This window comes from Orcinus orca, chromosome 10, assembly GCF_937001465.1.
Source record: "Orcinus orca chromosome 10, mOrcOrc1.1, whole genome shotgun sequence".
In the NCBI taxonomy this organism is placed as follows: Eukaryota; Metazoa; Chordata; class Mammalia; order Artiodactyla; family Delphinidae; genus Orcinus; species Orcinus orca.
The window spans coordinates 28,614,095-28,632,421 of record NC_064568.1 but is presented as its reverse complement, the minus strand read 5'-3'; the positions used below and the strand labels follow the sequence as shown (position 1 = coordinate 28,632,421).

The following is an 18,327-nucleotide window of genomic DNA, read 5'->3' as shown; positions in this document are numbered from 1 at the left end:
ACCACAACTACAGAGCCCATGTGCCCTGGAGCCTGTGCGCCACAACTAGAGAGAGAAAACCCACACGCCACCACTAGAGAGAAGCCTGCATGCCACAACTAGAGAGAGAAAAACCTGCACACCACAACTAGAGAGAAGCCCGCACACCACAATGAAGAGCCCGCATGCCTCAACAAAGATCACACATGCCGCAACTAAGACCTGATGCAGCCAAAAATAAATAAATAATAAATAAATCTTAAAAAAAAAAAAAAGACAGGCTTGCTAGGGGCTAATGCAGTCACTGACTTTAAATTGAAGCCAATGCTCATTCACCATTCCAAAAATCCTAGGGCCCTTAAGAATTATGCCGAATCTACTCTGCCTGTGCTCTATAAATGGAACAACAAAGCCTGGATGACAGCACACCTGTTTACAACATGGTTTACTGAATATTTGAAGCCTGCTGTTGAGACCTACTGCCCAAAAAAGAGATTCCTTGCAAAATATTACTGCTCATTGACAATACGCCTGGTCACCCAAGAGCTCTGATGGAGATGTACAATGAGATTAATGTTATTTTCATGCCTGCTAACACAACATCCATTCTGCAGCCAATGGATCAAGGAGTCATTTTGACTTTCAACTCATTATTTTTTTTTTTTTTGCGGTACGTGGGCCTCTCACTGTTGTGGCCTCTCGCGTTGTGGAGCACAGGCTCCGGACACGCAGGCTCAGTGGCCATGGCTCACGGGCCCAGCCGCTCCACGGCATGTGGGATTCTCCCGGACCAGGGCAAGAACCCGTGTCCCCTGCATCAGCAGGCGGACTCTCAACCACTGCGCCACCAGGGAAGCCCTGTCAATATGTCTTCATCAACCAAATGAGCAACGCCAACGTGGGACCCAGGACCACACTCTTGGTGAATCCCAGGTTCAGGCAGGGGACAGGCAGAGTGCAGGTAATATCTAGATATTGCTTGACAGTGCATTTGATTGGGAATAAAGGAACAGTAAAACACTTCTGATTAGTTTCTGTCTGTTAGTGTTCTCAATTTCCACTTAATTGCAATCAAAATATCAAAATATTCTCTGCCCCCAGAGAGGGGACACAGTCCCTGTTTTAATAAACCCTAAAATACATAATTAAGAAATAACCTCTGCAGGGCTAATCAGCATGGCACTATAGCTGGTCAGATTCCTTAGTGGACAAACGTTAATTTCTCTTGGTCCTAAGGCAGAGTCTTTCCCTTAAGTGTCCTCACCAGATGCCAGTACATGTCCACTCTGTATCTTGTAGGCTGAGGGCCTTATACATTAACCATGCTTCTGAACTCTAAGGATGGGCTAGAGTCAGGCAAAAGGATCAAAAAACAAAGAGCAATAGATGTCCACAATGTTGGCGAGATGTATTCTATCAGATGCTTATTAGCCTTGGATCACTTCGGGTCCAGGATACGGATTTAAGCTTCCACTGTAATGAATTCCATAGTTTCCAGTAGTTGATCCATTAAACTAAGAAGTTATTCTTGCTTTCCCCTTTGGTTTCCCCTGATGGGACTTTAATCAACATATAAGCCAAAAAGCATCCTGGTGCTAGGCACTCCAGTTAACTATTCTATTCTCTGGTCACTGCCAAAGACAGTCATCTTGCAACTTAATTTTACTGGGATCAATAAGATTCAAAGGAGAGTAGGTGAATGGAATGCTTAAAGTCCATCTCAGCTACTGAGAAGAAACCCTGCAAGTCACAATGAAGAGCAGCAAAAAGAAACTGAATTATTAATTCCCATTGCCTCTCTGTCCACAAGCTCCCTCTGGTGGAGGAACTACTAGGTAATGAAATAGTTATAATAACAATAACCAAAATTTGGAAAAAAAAAGGAAAGAAAGGAAGACAAGAAAAGGCAATCCACAGCAAGACAATCAATCCCTGTAAAACTGAGAGTCAAACGTAGTGATTAGCAAACATGAGCTACAGCTAGAAAACCACTTACAGATGAAGCAGTGTGATGAATGATTTACCAAAAGGTCAACACTGCTCTTTTATCTTCACCACCCATCAGCTTCCATTGCCCTCAATTTGTCTGGCACATAACAAAAAGCAGGCCATAAAATATTCACCATAAAAATTAACCATATTTTGCAACATCAAAAATAGAAGCATATAGTTGGATGTAGTCTAAGCATATGGGCCAGCTTCTCAGTTAGAATTCCTCATATACATTGTAAAAAGCGTTGACATTTAAAACCCTGTTATAAGAGGTAACATACTCAGCAAGTACCAGAACCCTCTGCCCTATGCTCAGCTTTGCTGATCCACTGTTAGTACTCAAACCAGGGAACGCACCATTAATCCTCTCCCAAAGACCACAGCAATAACGGCAGGAGAGGGGCTAGTGTCAGCATTTCCCCTACTACTCCCTTGGAAGCCAGACTTCTCTGTAGCTTCTGCTTCTAGCTGGCATGGATGCCAGGCTTTCGATCTCAACATGCCTACTATACATTCTGACAAATGAGCTGGGAGATGAACTACCTTTACACTCTCATTTGACAATCTTTATACAAAAAGGAACACAATACCAGATGAAAATACATTTTCAAGCTGGAGGGATTCTAAATATTAACATAACTGCAAACTGCCAGATCCCCTTAACCAGAGCTGCAAAAGTCATTTTAACTGAACTGATTAAATTGATTCCATCAAAAAACAGACCACTTCCCTCCTCCCTATCCTGTCTCTGAATTTACCAGCTGCTTCTCTGATTTAGTAAAATCAATAGGATATTTTGCATCTGGTAGATATAATCTAGGTTACCTGATTTATTGAAGAATTCTTCTCCCCAGACTCTGTTTAAAGAGATTACCTAAAGATCTGGTTATTTACTTATATCATTGTTATTTGAAGATTTGAAAAAAGGTGGGGGGATCAATATCATTGTTACTTGAGGATCTGAAAAAAAAATCAAAATGAAAGAAAAATGGTCAAAACAGTTCTCAAAAAGAATAGCTATGAGGATGTTCATCACCACATTATTTATTTTATAAAAGTAAAAGTTGAAAATCCTACATTTCAAACAAAAGAAGACTGCTCAAATTAACTATGGTATAGTCATCAAGTGGAATATTATGTAGACATTGAAAGTTATGTAGCAGAATATTTAATAAAATGAAAAAATATTCATGGTATTATTAAAGGGAAAAAACACATTGAAAAAACAGTAAGGTATAGTATTATCAGATTTATTGACAATGGCTTTATTTGGATAAGACTGAAAGTTTGGCAATTGATTAGCTAACTCATTTTCTGTTCACAGCCCCCTTACTCCAGCACCCCCTTTAAAGCTAGGGGTGATTCTATAAATGAGATATAAACAGAAGTCTGCTTGCTGGTGCTTTTTTTGTCCTGATTAAAAGGGGGGCAGATGGGGCTCCTTCTTCTGTTGTCTATACCAGACTGAATCAGCTGATCGATCCATAACCACAGACTGTGCTCTCAGTCAACAGTGGGGGAAAGACAAATCCTTGCAATCAACTATTAGATACCACCAAAAACAGTTGCAACTTGATCTGTTTACTCATCTTTTAACCATGTGGGTTTTTTGGGGTGTTTTTTTTGCAGTACACGGGCCTCTCACTGTTGTGGCCTCTCCCGTTGCGGAGCACAGGCTCCGGACACACAGGCTCAGCGGCCATGGCTCACGGGCCTAGCCGCTCCGCAGCATGGGGGATCTTCCCGGACCGGGGCACGAACCCGTGTCCCCTGCAACGGCAGGCGGACTCTCAACCACTGCGGCACCAGGGAAGCCCCTAACCATTTGTTTTATTGTCCACGTAGATATAATCAAAGAATAGCCCCTAGGAATCTATGGAGTTTTAATGAAACGAAGTTAAGGCTTTGGGTCGTGTGAAGAATAATAAGCACCATTCCAAGAGCAGGGCAGCCACATTTCCTCTCAATTGCAAAATACAAGCTAGTCATCTTGAAAGCTGGAAAATTCACTCTCAATATACCTTGATAATAGGAATAAATATAGGCATGTATCTCAGCCATTTATGGCCCAAATAAACAAGGGATAAAATAATATCAGTAAGTGACAGAAATATCAATACTGCCTAGATTTACATATATCTCTTACTAGAGCAGCTACCATTTTACACTGTGGCAATCTGTTTGCATGTCCATCTTCCCACTAGACTATAACCTCCCTTTAAGCAAGAACCAGTTTCTTTCATCTTTGCTAAGGATGCCCAAGTCTTCCTCCTTCCAAGCTCTCAGAACCAAACTTAGTCTCCAATGATAGATGCCTATAAAACATGGCAGCAATTTTGACTCTTTCTTCATTCTAAGTCATCCTACTTTAAAAAAAAGTCAACAACTTTTTAACATTTCCAAAATATACTGAAGGAAGGGGAAAATCACACATTAAAATCTTGTCAAGTAACATTTACCTCCTCAAGCCCTGACTAATCAGAAATGACTGGACTTGGCAGCTTCTTTCACCACTTGGTCTATAAGCTAAATTCAGCTCCTATTGTGCCAACTGGAAAATGACAACATCCCTTGCCACCTCACACAACATCACATCCCACCAGTCACTCTAGAGTCTGGCAATCTGGTGTGACCATTCCACATCAGATCAAGTAGAAATTATAAACCAAATTTAAAGGGTCCTAGTAGCCCCATTCCAGAAGAGCAATGGTGAAGTTAGAAGAGATTAGAAGGGTGCCAGATTTATTACTATTGATTCCCTGCTGGCAATTTCATGAAAGGATATCCATCACAGAAATAAAGAGAGCATCTGGCTCGTTTCCAACTATTTTGTCTTCAAGTTCTTTAAAAAAAAATCAACCAAGAGGATAAGAAACTAGGAATTGGCAGATGGGGCCCAAGTTTCTCTACACAATAAGAAGCCTTCATCACTACATCCTAATTATGCATACCTGCTCCTGCAGAGTCCAATACATTTATTTATTGAGCCTTACCACTGCCATCCTGGTAACCCAGAGAAGAAGCCAATCTATAATGACTCAAGCCACATTTCACAAGACTCCAAAGGACACATGATGTCATTTGCTAAAATGACTCAATCCAGATAGAAAGCATTCTGACCTATACATAATTGATTGACCTTTGCTATGCTTTCCTGGTTATTTATATACTATCATATGCATGAATGTATATCGGTGGTATTTACATTTGGCAGCTACTTTGGAGAACGCATTATTCAATTGGGATTTGAAGCTTTTTAGGACCATTTCCTGACCAAATATTCATAAATGAAGGACAAGAAAAGATGTTACCTTAAAAATAACATTTAATAGGCTCTGGAAAGTCTAAGGAAGCTTTGTTACTCTAATTGTTTTAAAATACAGTGGATAAGATCTATGTAAAGCTGAATTCAAAACCCTAAGACCAAGGATATTAAAGGGCATTTTATCTATTTTCCAGTTAAGGCTCAATAATGATAGTAAAATATGCTTTACCGAAGGAGTGGAGTATTTTGGATACTTGTGAGAAAAGCATCCTGTGGAGAAGGTAATTAGAGACTATAATAAACAACCAGAGAAAAGAGCACAACTATATGATGCTCTTTGACTTTTTAATTATGAATTTTGTTTTCCAAAAGGGGTAAGCTACAAATTAAGTATTAATCAGATGATCAAGATGGTTTCAAGATAATCATAGAAACAGAGGAAGACGGATACACTAGATTAGGGAAAGAAAACGTGTAGCAGGTATGTCCTTATTTCCACTTTGCATACTCAGGGCAGACATCAATAACTGATCACTGAATTCTTAACCAAGAGCTCTGACATAGACTAAACACTTTTCCAGTACTACTCAAGGGAAACACTACCAAAAAGATGGACTTGGAACGTGAAGTGAAATATATTTGCCATTGCCTAACTAAATCATACAGTTCATTTCAGATCCCAATACATATTAAATATCAAGAACAGTAATGCCATTATGAAATACTCATAATTCAGTACTCCTTCATTTGCTTGTCTAAACTAAATTTCCAGTGATCTGAAGGTGGATTCACTGGCACACATTGCTATTGTGCCTTAATAATATAATTAAATAGTTCTCAAATTGATTCTCTCTTGTTGTCATAGACTCCCAAACCCAATATAAAACTAAACAGATTTTTAAAACCAAAATTTAAAAGCAACATTTTGAATCCTAGGAAAACATGAAATCAAATTCAGCAGGTTTCTCTGACTCATGGTAGATTGGTATGATCCCTAGGGTAAATAAAAAGCAAAGAAGGGGTCTAACCAGAATAAAATGGAAATGCTTATATGTTCACAGAAAAATATTATACAGTGTTGAAAAGGAATGGCCTACAGTCATAAGTATCTACAGGGATAAATCTTAGAAACAAAGAATAAAGTGGAAAGAGCGTATGCTGAAGACTACATATAGCAGTGCTTTCCAACTTATGTACCTCAGTGACTAGGTTACAAAGGTCTTAACATATTGATCCCCTTAGTTCTGGGGGTGAATAGTAGCTGGAGTGGCCAGAGTCTTTTAGTGGGACATGAATAGCATTTATCCCAAGGCACTGTACAATATTTTCAAGTTCAGTGTATGCCAAGATGTGAAGAAGTTGGGAAGCACTGACATATGGTATAAAGCCATTTTTATAATGCTCAAAAACTAAAATATATCTTGTTTAGAGATATATACACATGTGGCAAAATTATTTTATAGGAGAAAAGAAAAGCAAAGGATGGATGAGTGGAAAATGCATCCAGTACATCCATTCCTTCAGGATAATGGCTACTATCAAAATGGAAACACAGGAGATGAGATATAGGGAAGGAACACATGAGTAATTTATAGTTCTTAAATTGGATGGTAGGTTCATGGGTGTTTAGTTTATTGTGCTCCAAATATACTGTTTTATAAATATAAAATATTACATAATGCTCATTTTAAAATATCAAAGTTAAGAAGCCAGGCAACTTTCTAGCTTATGCAGGATCACTTTTTCACAGTGGAATCTCAAGCATCTCAAGCATAGATACAACTTCTCAGGGAAGGCTTTAACCCAGAGGTTTCTAATGGTCAAAACCCTACTCAAGGGGCTTCCGTGGTGGCGCAGCAGTTAAGAATCTGCCTGCCAATCCAGGGGACACGGGTTCGAGCCCTGGTCCGGGAGGATCCCACATGCAGCAGAGCAGTTAGGCCCGCGCACCACAACTACTGAGCCTGCACTCTAGAGCCCGTGAGCCATAACTACTGAAGCCTGTGTGCCTGGAGCCCGTGCTCCGCAACAAGAGAAGCCACCGAAATGAGAAGCCTGTGCACTACAGTGAAGAATAGCCCCTGCTCACCACAACTAAAGAAAGCCCACACGCAGCAACGAAGACCCAACGCAGTGATAAATAAATAAATGATTAAATGTATTTTTTGTTTGTTTGTTTTTTTGCTGTACGCAGGTCTCTCCCTGTTGTGGCCTCTCCCGTTGCAGAGCACAGGCTCCGGACGCGCAGACTCAGCGGCCATGGCTCACGGGCCCAGCCGGTCCGCGGCATGTGGGATCTTCCCAGACCGGGGCACGAACCCATGTCCCCTGCATCGGCAGGCGGACTCTCAACCACTGCGCCACCAGGGAAGCCCTAAATGTATTTTTTTTTTTTAAAAAAAAAAACCCTACTCGATGATGACAAGATTTTGTTCTAATCCAACTAAGAGTTTTCATAACAATTAGATGGACACCTAAAGTTCCATTTCCACACTCAAACAAAAATATCGTAAAAACCATGTGCAAGCCTCTTAATTAGGATTCATTTAGTTACAAAAAAACAAAAATCCACTGTGGAGCTCAAGAAAAATGGGGGTCAGAATCAGAAATTAGAGGTATCCCATAGCACATAGGACAGGAAGTACAGCCAGGTCTCATGAGGAGCCAGAGCCAGAAAGAGGGGGGCCATTCAGATCCAATATTGATACATTCTGGGGCTATAGGATCTTGTTATCTCTATTTCTTTCTGGAACATTTACCCTATTGCTTCTACCTTAAGATGTGCTTTCTCTGCTTTGGCATTGACATGACCAAATATTTGTATCTCTTCGCAGCTTAAGTGGAAACCAAGTGCACACCACTTCAAAATGACCAGAGGAAAAGAATCTGATTAACCCAACCAAGGTCAAGATCAGTCCACACCTGGTCTAATCAGCCACAACTATCTGCAAGGAGTTATCAATTCAAATACCTACCAGGTAAGGCAGGTAATTAAACATGTGAAGCTGACCAGGTGTGAAACAAGGAGCTGGGACTAAAGGGCCTACAACAAACAGAGTTCCTGCCACTTCTCAACTTTGGCTGTGTAATAGCAGAAATCCAGGTTTTCACTGAAATTTCCTGATTTACAAAACTTATCAGCAGGCCATATTAGGCCACGGGTCTCTGCTGTCAGTGTCCTACAAAGAATGAACTGTGGATATGCCAGATTCAGAGGGTCACAGTGGACAGACACAACCGTTAAGTGCCAGCCCTTTGGGTGAAAGGCCAGTTCTCGCAGAAGGGGTCATAGATCAGGCAGTCCCTCCAACAAAGCTGGGATTACTCATTACTCTTACATATACACCCTCACACACAAACACATAGCTAAGACTCTAAAATTATCTTGTTCAAGATCAGATACTAAACTGGGTGGAGATAGTTTTCATGTGGCTCTGTATGGGTTCACAGAAAAAATCAGTAAAGTACACAAAGAAATGAGACAAAGCAAACTAGAGCCAGAAAAAGACAGCATCATCACCTTCTTCTTTTCTATCCACAGATAGCCAAAAATGCTGCCATAAAAAGACTACTCACTACAAAGCAATTATAGATTCTTTTTTCAATTAACTAAGGGTGACACAGGTGCTCTTATCTCAATTTCTTCATCATACCAGAACTGTTAGATACAGAAGTCTTAACTTAGATGTGACTTTCTCTAGGAAACCGGGCCTGAATCCCTGATCTTGGGTTAGGCAAGTGCCCCCTTAGGTGTTCCCACAGCATCTTGCCCTCGCTCGCCTACATGCCCAACCCCCTGCCCGCCATGGCACCTAACCGGTAATATCCGTGCATAGCTATTTATCTCTGCATGTAGGTGAGCTTCCTTTTACTTTTTTTAAAATTGAAGTGTAATTGACTTTCAACAAAATGTTAGTTCCAGGTGTACAACATAGTGATTCGATAGTTCTATATATTACAAAATGATCACCACAATAACTCAAGTTACCATCTGTCACCATACAAAGTTATTACAATATCACTGACTATATTCCCCATGCTGTACATTTCATCCCCATGACTCATTTATTTTGTAACTGGAACTTTGTACCTCTTAATCTCCCTTACCTATTTCACTCATTCCCTCACTCTCCTCCCCTCCGGAAACCACTTGTTCTCTGTATCTATGAGTCTGTTTCTGTTTTATTTCTTCATTTGCTTTGCTTTGTAGATTCCACAGATAAGTGAAATCATGTGGTATTTGTCTTTCTCTGACTTATTTCACTTAGCATGCTGCTCTCTAGGTCCATCCATTTTGTTGCAAATGGCAGGATTTCATTCTTTTTTATGGTTGTGTGTGTGTGTGTGTGTGCGTGTGTGTGTGTGTGTGTACCACATCTTCTTTATCCATTCATCCATCAGTGGACGCCTAGGCTGTTTCCATATCTTGGCTATTGTAAATAATGCTTAAATGAATATAGGGGTGCACATATCTTTTCAAATTATCATTTGCTTTTATTTTCTGCAGAAGAATACCCAGAAGTGGAATTGCTGGAAATCCAGCAGAATCCACCCAGAAGTGGATTTTGTGGTAGTTCTATTTTTAATTTTTTGAGGAACCTCCATAGTGTTTTCCACAGTAGCTGTACACATTTACATTCCCCTAGGTGAGCTTCTTCAAAGCAAGGATAATATCTAGTCCTCCTTTATGCCCCAGTGCCTATTCATTGAGTAAATTCATAGAGTCAGGCATATTGAAAATTTTATTTCTATTTTTTAGCAATCAATTCAGGGAAGAAAAGTTGAATTTAGACTTGATTCCTCCCTATTCTTTTGTATGAACTTAAAATTTTTCAATAAAAACACTTTGACTCAAACTAGAAGTACATATATCATGTTGAGTTATTACACTCAAAACCACACAGTTGTGGGGTTTTTTGTAATATGTAGTCATATTTAGGCTAAAAATCCTCAAAGGCACCCTCTGTCAGCTTGTAGATATGCACAGATTCTTCCCAATAAACCTATATTGATGTAGATATAAATATAGAAGAATAAGGCATGGTAAAATTCTCTACCTAAGGACATAAAATCCATATACCTAAACTTAGGAGAAATTTGGAGAAGTACAGTATATGCATGTCCTGAAAGACTTATGTTCCATTCTAAAGAAACGAGTCTTGGCACACTTCCCTAGTGCCAAGAACTGTTTAGCAGGAATTAATTTTTAAATGAAATAAGCTAAAAATGAAATAAATGTAGTATTATTTATAGATAAGTCTTATTCTTCAGTAATTATTGAAGCTGACACTGGTATGTTTTATCATTGGTAGTTGGACAAAGTTTGATCAACCGTCTCCCTTTTCTCATGAAATATAGATGCAATGTTCTGATTCTCACTGCTATCCCAGGTCTGGTGGTGCTTCATCATGTTCAATTTGGTAACCTAAATAATGTGGGGGAAAAAGAGCGTAATTTCAAACCAATAAGTATATCTGCGACGGAAAGAAGTGAGGTTCACGTCTCAGACACTTGTGCCTAAGTTAAGACAAATTAATTTTAAAAGATTTAATGTTTTATCTTGAACAGGGGGGAGTCTTGTTTTCTCATTCTAGCTAGATGGAAGTATCTGGCAAATGTCTTCTTTGAAAAGCATTATTTAGCAATGGAATTATAGTCAATGTCATAAGGAAAGATAAAGCAAACTGAAGGATAAAAGGATAAATGAAGAAATGTATAGCAACACTTGCTAAGGCAAGTTCCATTCATGAGTATCACCAAATGAAAGGGATACTGGATTATATCAAGTTCAACAACTTTCCTTACTCCAGGAATTGTCAGCCTTTAATATTCATAATGGTCCTCCTGAATTTTCAGGAGGGGATAGAGTATGCAGAATTTGCCATGCTTATTGTCTATATAAAGGCTTTACCACTCTTGGGAATACTAGTGCTATTGGTCAAAATTCTAGCTCTATCACTTAGTAGCTGTGTTCCCATCCATGTGCAAATTTCTTAACCCCTCTGAGCATCAGTAACCTCATTTGAAAATTTAGTCCTTTAATTTACATTTCATCAGAACTTCTGTCGTTGACTTTCCTTTGAAGTTACTTCCTATAATTAGTAACAGATAATAATATCTTCAGGGACTTCCCTGGTGGCGCAGTGGTTAAGAATCCGCCTGCCAATGCAGGGGACACGGGTTCGAGCCCTGGTCTGGGAAGATCCCACATGCCGCGGAGCAACTAAGCTCATGCACCACAACTACTGAGCCTGTGCTCTAGAGCCCAACGAGCCACAACTATTGAGCCTGCATGCCACAACTACTGAAGCCTGCATGCCCAGAGCCTGTGCTCTGCAACAAGAGGAGCCACCACAATGAGAAGCCCGTGTGCTACAACTAGAGAAAGCCCATGTGCAGCAACAAAGACCCACGCAGCCAAAAATAAATAAATAAATAAATAATTTTTAAAAAAACAAAATATCTTCAGCTGCAGTAATCCATCTCCTATTCAATTTACAAAATATATATACATTCTTTTATGCATTCAACAAACAATTATTAAGCATTTGGCATATGTCAGGCTAAGCTAGTAACAGGATATCAATATACACAGAGCTGATGGTCTTGCTGGGGAGACAGTGATGAAATCTTAACACAGGTTAGCAGCAGGTACCAAAAAGAGAGACTATAACAAGAGGCCTAAACTGTAGGGGAGAAATATTGGAGTTGAAATCTGAGGAGATGAAATTAAGTTAGTGGAGATAAACAGAATTCTAGAGGCTAAGGGAACAAGAATGTGCAAAGACCATGTGGCAGAAGGGAAGAGAGCGATTTTAAGGAGGAGAAAGGGCAGTGTAGTTGGAGTTCAGAGAGCTAAGGGAGATAATATGAAAAGAATCAAGAGAGAAAGACAGGGGGCTGTGTTAGGCTTTGGAATGGTGGAAATGGTTTCCACCTGGAGAGTGGCATAATCAAACTAGCATTTTGAAAATCTCCCTCAGGCTATATTTGGAAAATGGATTGGATGGGGACAAAAGTGGATGCAAGGGAATCAGTCAAGAGGCTATTGCAGTAATAATGATAATTTAGACTATTATGGGAACAGTAGATACAGTAGAATTACAACAAATCTGAGAGATATTTAACAATTGGTAATGAATTGGGTAAAGGAGTTGGGTTCATTTTACACAATCAAGTCTTAAGCATCAGTATTTGATCTGGTATGTAAAATGTACTTCCAAATCAGTTGATGCTTTTTCTTTACTATATTATGGCAGATTTATCTCAATTACTATAATACTTCTCCTCTTTCAAAAACTGTCATGATTCTTAATCATATTCCACAACGGTCATTGTTGGATGTTTATGCCTTATGGAATAGTGGAACCAAAAACTTTAAAATACATTTATGTTAAATATATCATGTGTCTTTTTGTACATTATCATTACTCTTAGCTTAATACATTGTAAACTGCAGTGCTCACCTCCTCACCCATTTTCCATCAGCACTGGTAATATGGACTACTTGTTCCTGCCTACAATTCACTCAAGATGAGAGCAAATTTATTTGTGGGAATATGTAGGAGGTTTGCTCTGGGAACAAAGGAACAGTACTGTACATCACATTGGCGGTTATCCTTCCTTCCCAAAATTGCTGCTTAATCTCGTCAACAAACAAACAGAACACAGTAAAATAACAAGGATTACAAATACTTAAGAGTTTAGTGGACTGACTGCCCATTTGTTGAATTTGACAGGAAGGGTAAACTTGGTCTCAATATATACATTTGAATTTTAAAAGATTTAGACAGAAAGTTGATGACTCTTTGAAAACAATATTTTAAAAGTGTATTTAATACATAAATAAAAAGGAGAGAATAAAAACATTTACAGTGGTTACTTCTGAGGAATGGGTTTGGGGTGCCAGTATAGGGGACTTTGCCTATTACTTTATATGTTTGAATTTTAAAAGCAGGCATTATTTGGTAACCAAAATAAAAGAAAAAAGAGCAGATATGAAAAAGAAGATCAATAAAATAATATCACTGTTTTGTAATGCCAGGATAGTGAAGGCAACATTTATCACAGAAACAAAATGTATTACACTAGACTTTCATTACAAACAACTACTTTTCAAGGTCCACGATCTGACTAACCCATGGCATTTATCTATACACTAAATCTCTACAATCAACTTGATGTACCCTGCATCTCTGGAGTACCTGACTAGACAACAAATTATCCCAAAATTGAGGCAGTAGACTTTGGGAGCAACTGTAGATTTGCAGTTTGCTTTCTGCATCTAATTTTTTTCTGGTTTTATGTTTATCTTAGTTTAGGATTTAGGGTTTATTACCATTGGGAGATTTGTTTATTGATTTGCTTGCTCTCTTCCTTGTTTTTACTATATATATATATATATTTTTTTCCTTTTACTCTTTTAGTGAGTGTGTCTGTGTATGCTTCTTTGTGCAATTTTGTCAGTATAGCTTTGCTTTTACCATTTGTCCTAGGCTTCTGTCTGTCCGATTTTTTTTAAATTACTTTTTAATTTTTAATAATTTTTTCTATTTTAATAACTTTATTTCATTTTTTTTTCTTTCTTTCTTTCTTTTTCTCTCCCTTTTCTTCTGAGCCGTGTGACTGACAGGGTTTTTGTGCTCTGGCCAGGGGTCAGGCCTATGCCTCTGATGTGGGAGAGCCAAGTTCAGGACATTGCTCCACCAGAGACCTCCTGGCTCCACTTAATATCAAACAGCGAAAGCTCTCCCAGAGATCTCCACATCAACGCTAAGACCCAGCTCCACTCAACAATCAGCAAGCTACAGTGCTGGACACCTTATGCCAAACAACTAGCAAGACAGAAACACAAGCCCACTCATTAGCAGAGAGACTGCCTAAATTCATAATAAGGTCACAGGCACTCCCAAACACAGCACCGTACACAGTCCTGCCCACCTGAAAGACAAGATCCAGCCTCATCCACCTGAACACAGGCACCAGTCCCCTCCAACAGGAAGCACACACAACCCATTGAACCAACCTTAGGCACTGGGGGCAGACACCAAAAACAATAGGAAGTATGAACGTGCAGGCTGCGAAAAGGAGACCCCAAACACAGTAAGTTAAGGAAAATGAGAAGACAGAGAAACACACAGCAGATAAAGGAGCAGGGTAAAAAACGACCAGACCAAACAAAAAAGAGGAAATAGGCAGTCTACCTGAAAAAGAATTCAGAGTAATGATAGTAAAGATGATCCAAAACCTTGGAAATAGAATGGAGAAAATAAATGCTTAACAAGGACCTTGAAGAACTAAAGAGCAAACAAACAATGATGAACAACACAATAAATGAAATTAAAAGTTCTGTAGAAGGAATCAATAGCAGAATAACTGAGGCAGAAGAATGGATAAGTGACTGGGAAGATAAAATAGTGGAAATAATTACCGCAGAGCAGAATAAAGAAAAAAGAATGAAAAGAATTGAGGACAGTCTCAGAGACCTCTAGGAAAACATTAAATGCACCAACATTCGAATTATAGGGGTTCCAGAACAAGAAGAGAAAAAGAAAGGGACTGAGAAAATATTTGAAGAGATTATAGCTGAAAACTGCCCTAATAAGGGAAAGGAAAGAGTCAATTAAGTCCAGGAAGCACACAGAGTCCCATACAGGATAAATCCAAGGAGAAACATGCCAAGACACATGTTAATCAAACTATCAAAAATTAAATACAAAGAAAAGAAAATTAAAAGCAGCAAGGGAAAAGCAACAAATAACATACAAGGGAATCCCCATAAGGTTACCAGCTGATCTTTCAGCAGAAACTCTGCAAGCCAGAAGGGAGTGGCAGGACATATTTAAAGTGATGAAAGGGAAAAACCTACAACCAAGATTTCTCTACCCAGCAAGGATCTCATTCAAATTCGACAGAGAAATTAAAACCTTTACAAACAAGCAAACGTTAAGAGAATTCAGCACCACCAAACCAGCTTTAAAACAACTGCTAAAGGAACTTCTCCAGGCAGGAAACACAAGAGGGGGAAAAGACCTGCAATACCAAACTGAAAACAATTAAGAAAATGGTAAGAGGAACATACATATCGATAATTCCCTTAAATGTAAATGGATTAAATGCTCCAGACAAAAGACATAGTCTGGCTGAATGGATACAAAAACAAGACCCATATATATGCTGTCTACAAGAGACCCACTTCAGACCTACGGACACATACAAACTGAATGTGAGGGGATAAAAAAAGAAATTCCATGCAAATGGAAATCAAAAGAACACTGGAGTAGCAATTCTCATATCAGACAAAATAGACTTTAAAAGAAAAATTATTACAAGAGACAAAGAAGGACACTACATAATGATCAAGGGATCAATCCAAGAAGATATAACAACTGCAAATATTTATGCACTCAACATAGGAGTACCTCAATACATAAGGCAAATGCAACCAGTCATAAAAGGGGAAAGTGACAGTAGCACAAGCAAAGTAGGGGACATTAACACCCCACTTTCACCAGGAACAGATCATCCAAAATGAAAATAAATAAGGAAACACAAGCTTTAAATGATACATTAAACAAGATGGACTTAATTGATATTTTTAGGACACTCCATTAAAACCAACAGAATACACTTCCTTCTCAAGTGCTTATGGAATATTCTCCAGGGTACATCATATCTTGAGTCACATATCAAGCCTTGGTAAATTTAAGAAAATTGAAATTGTACCAAGTAACTTTTCCGACCACAACGCTATGAGACTAGATATCAATTACAGGAAAAACTCTGTAAAAAATACAAACACATGGAGACTAAGCAATACAGTACTAAATAACCAAAAGGTCACTGTAGAAATCAGAAAAGGAAATCAAAAAATACCTAGAAACAAATGACAATGAAAACATGATGACCCAAAACCTGTGCGATGCAACAAAGGCAGTTCTAAGAGGGAAGTTTATAACAATTTAATCCTACCTCAAGAAAGAAGAAATATCTCAAATAAACAACTTAACCTTACACATACAGCAATTAGAGAAAGAAGAACAAAAAAAACCCCAAAGTTAACAGAAGGAAAGAAATCATAAAGATCAGATCAGAAATAAATGAAAAAGAAATGAAGGAAACAAGAGCAAAGATCAATAAAACTAAACGCTGGTTCTTGAGAAGATAAACAAAATTGATAAACCATTAGCCAGACTCACCAAGAAAAAAAGGGGGAAGACTCAAATCAACAGAATTAGAAATGAAAAAGGAGAAGTAACAACTGACACTGCAGAAATACAAAGGATCATGAGAAAGTATTACAGGCAACTATGTGCCAATAAAATGGACAACCTGGAAGAAATGGACAAATTCTTAGAAAACCACAACCTTCTGAGACTGAACCAGGAAGAAATAGAAAATATAACAGACCAAACACAAGCATTGAAATTGAGACTGTGATTAAAAATCTTCCAACAAGCAAAAGCCCAGGACCAGATGGCTTCACAGGCGAACTCTATCAAACATTTAGAGAAGAGCTAACACCTATCCTTCTCAAACTTTTCCAAAATATAGCACAGGGAGAAACACTCCCACACTCATTCTACAAGGCCACCATCACCCTGATACCAAAACCAGAAAAAGATGTTACCAAAAAAGAAAACTACAGGCCAATATCACTGATGAACATAGATGCAAAAATCCTCAACTAAATAGTAACAAACAGAATCCAGCAGCACATTAAAAGGATCATATGCCATGATACAGTGAGGTTTATCCCAGGAATGCAAAGATTCTTCAATATACGCAAATCAATCAATGTGATACACCATATTAAAAAATTGAAGGATAAAAACCATATGATCATCTCAATACATGCAGAAAAAGCTTTTCACAAAATTCAATGTCCATTTATGAAAAAACCCTCCAGAAAGGAGGCATAGAGGAAACTTACCTCAACATAATAGAGGCCATATATGACACACCCACAGCCAGGATCCTTCTCAATGGTGAAAAACTGAAACCCTTTCCTCTAACATCAGGAAGAAGACAAGGTTGCCCACTCTCACCACTATTATTCAACATACTTTTGGAAGTTTTAGCCACAGCAATCAGAAAAGAAAAGTATTACTTTTTTCCAAATCGGAAAGAAAGAAGTAAAGCTGTCACTTTTTGCAGATGACATGATACTATACATAGAGAATCCTAAAGATGCTACCAGAAAACTACCAGAGCTAATCAATGAATTTGGTAAAGTAGCAGGATACAAAACTAATGCACAGAAATCTCTTGGACTCCTGTACACTAATGATGAAAAATCTGAAAGAGAAATTAAGGAAACACTCCCATTTACCAATGCAACAAAAAGAATAAAATACCTAGGAATAAGCCTACCTAAGGAGAGAAAATACTTGTATGCAGAAAACTATAAGACACTGATGAAAGAAATAAAAGATGATACAAACAGATGGAGAGATATACCATGTTCTCGGATTGGAAGAATCAACATTGTGAAAATGACTACACTACCCAAAGCAATCTACAGATTCAATGCAATCCCTATCAAACTGTTCACAGAACTAGAACAAAAAATTGCATAATTTGTATGGAAACACAAAAGACCCCAAACAGCCAAAGCAATCTTGAGAAAGAAAAACGGAGCTGGAGGAATCAGGCTCCCGGACTTCAGACTATACTGCAAAGCTACAGTAATCAAGACAGTATGGTACTGGAACAAAAACAGAAATATAGATCAATGGAACAGGATAGAAAGCCCAGAGACAAGACCATGCACATATGGTCACCTTAATTTTGAAAAAGGAGGCAAGAATATACAATGGAGAAAAGACGGCCTCTTCAATAAGTGGTGCTGGGAAAATTGAACAGCTACATGTAAAAGAATGAAATTAGAACACTCCCTAACACCATACACAAAAAGAAACTCAAAATGGATGAAATACCTAGAGGCAGAACACTCTATCAGATAAATCACAGCAAGATACTTTTTGACCCATCTCCTAGAGGAATGGAAATAAAAATGAAAATAAACAAATGGGACCTAATGAAAATTAATAGCTTTTGCACAGCAAAGGAAAACATAAACAAGATGAAAA

General features: G+C 38.5%; 1 protein-coding gene across 15 annotated transcripts in view; it reads right to left on the bottom strand.

Annotated features, from left to right (window-relative positions):
* The window catches only part of FHIT (fragile histidine triad diadenosine triphosphatase), a 1,448,428-nt gene that overhangs the window by 1,140,518 nt on the left and 289,583 nt on the right, over window positions 1-18,327 (bottom strand). The gene's annotated exons all lie outside the window — the stretch shown is intronic.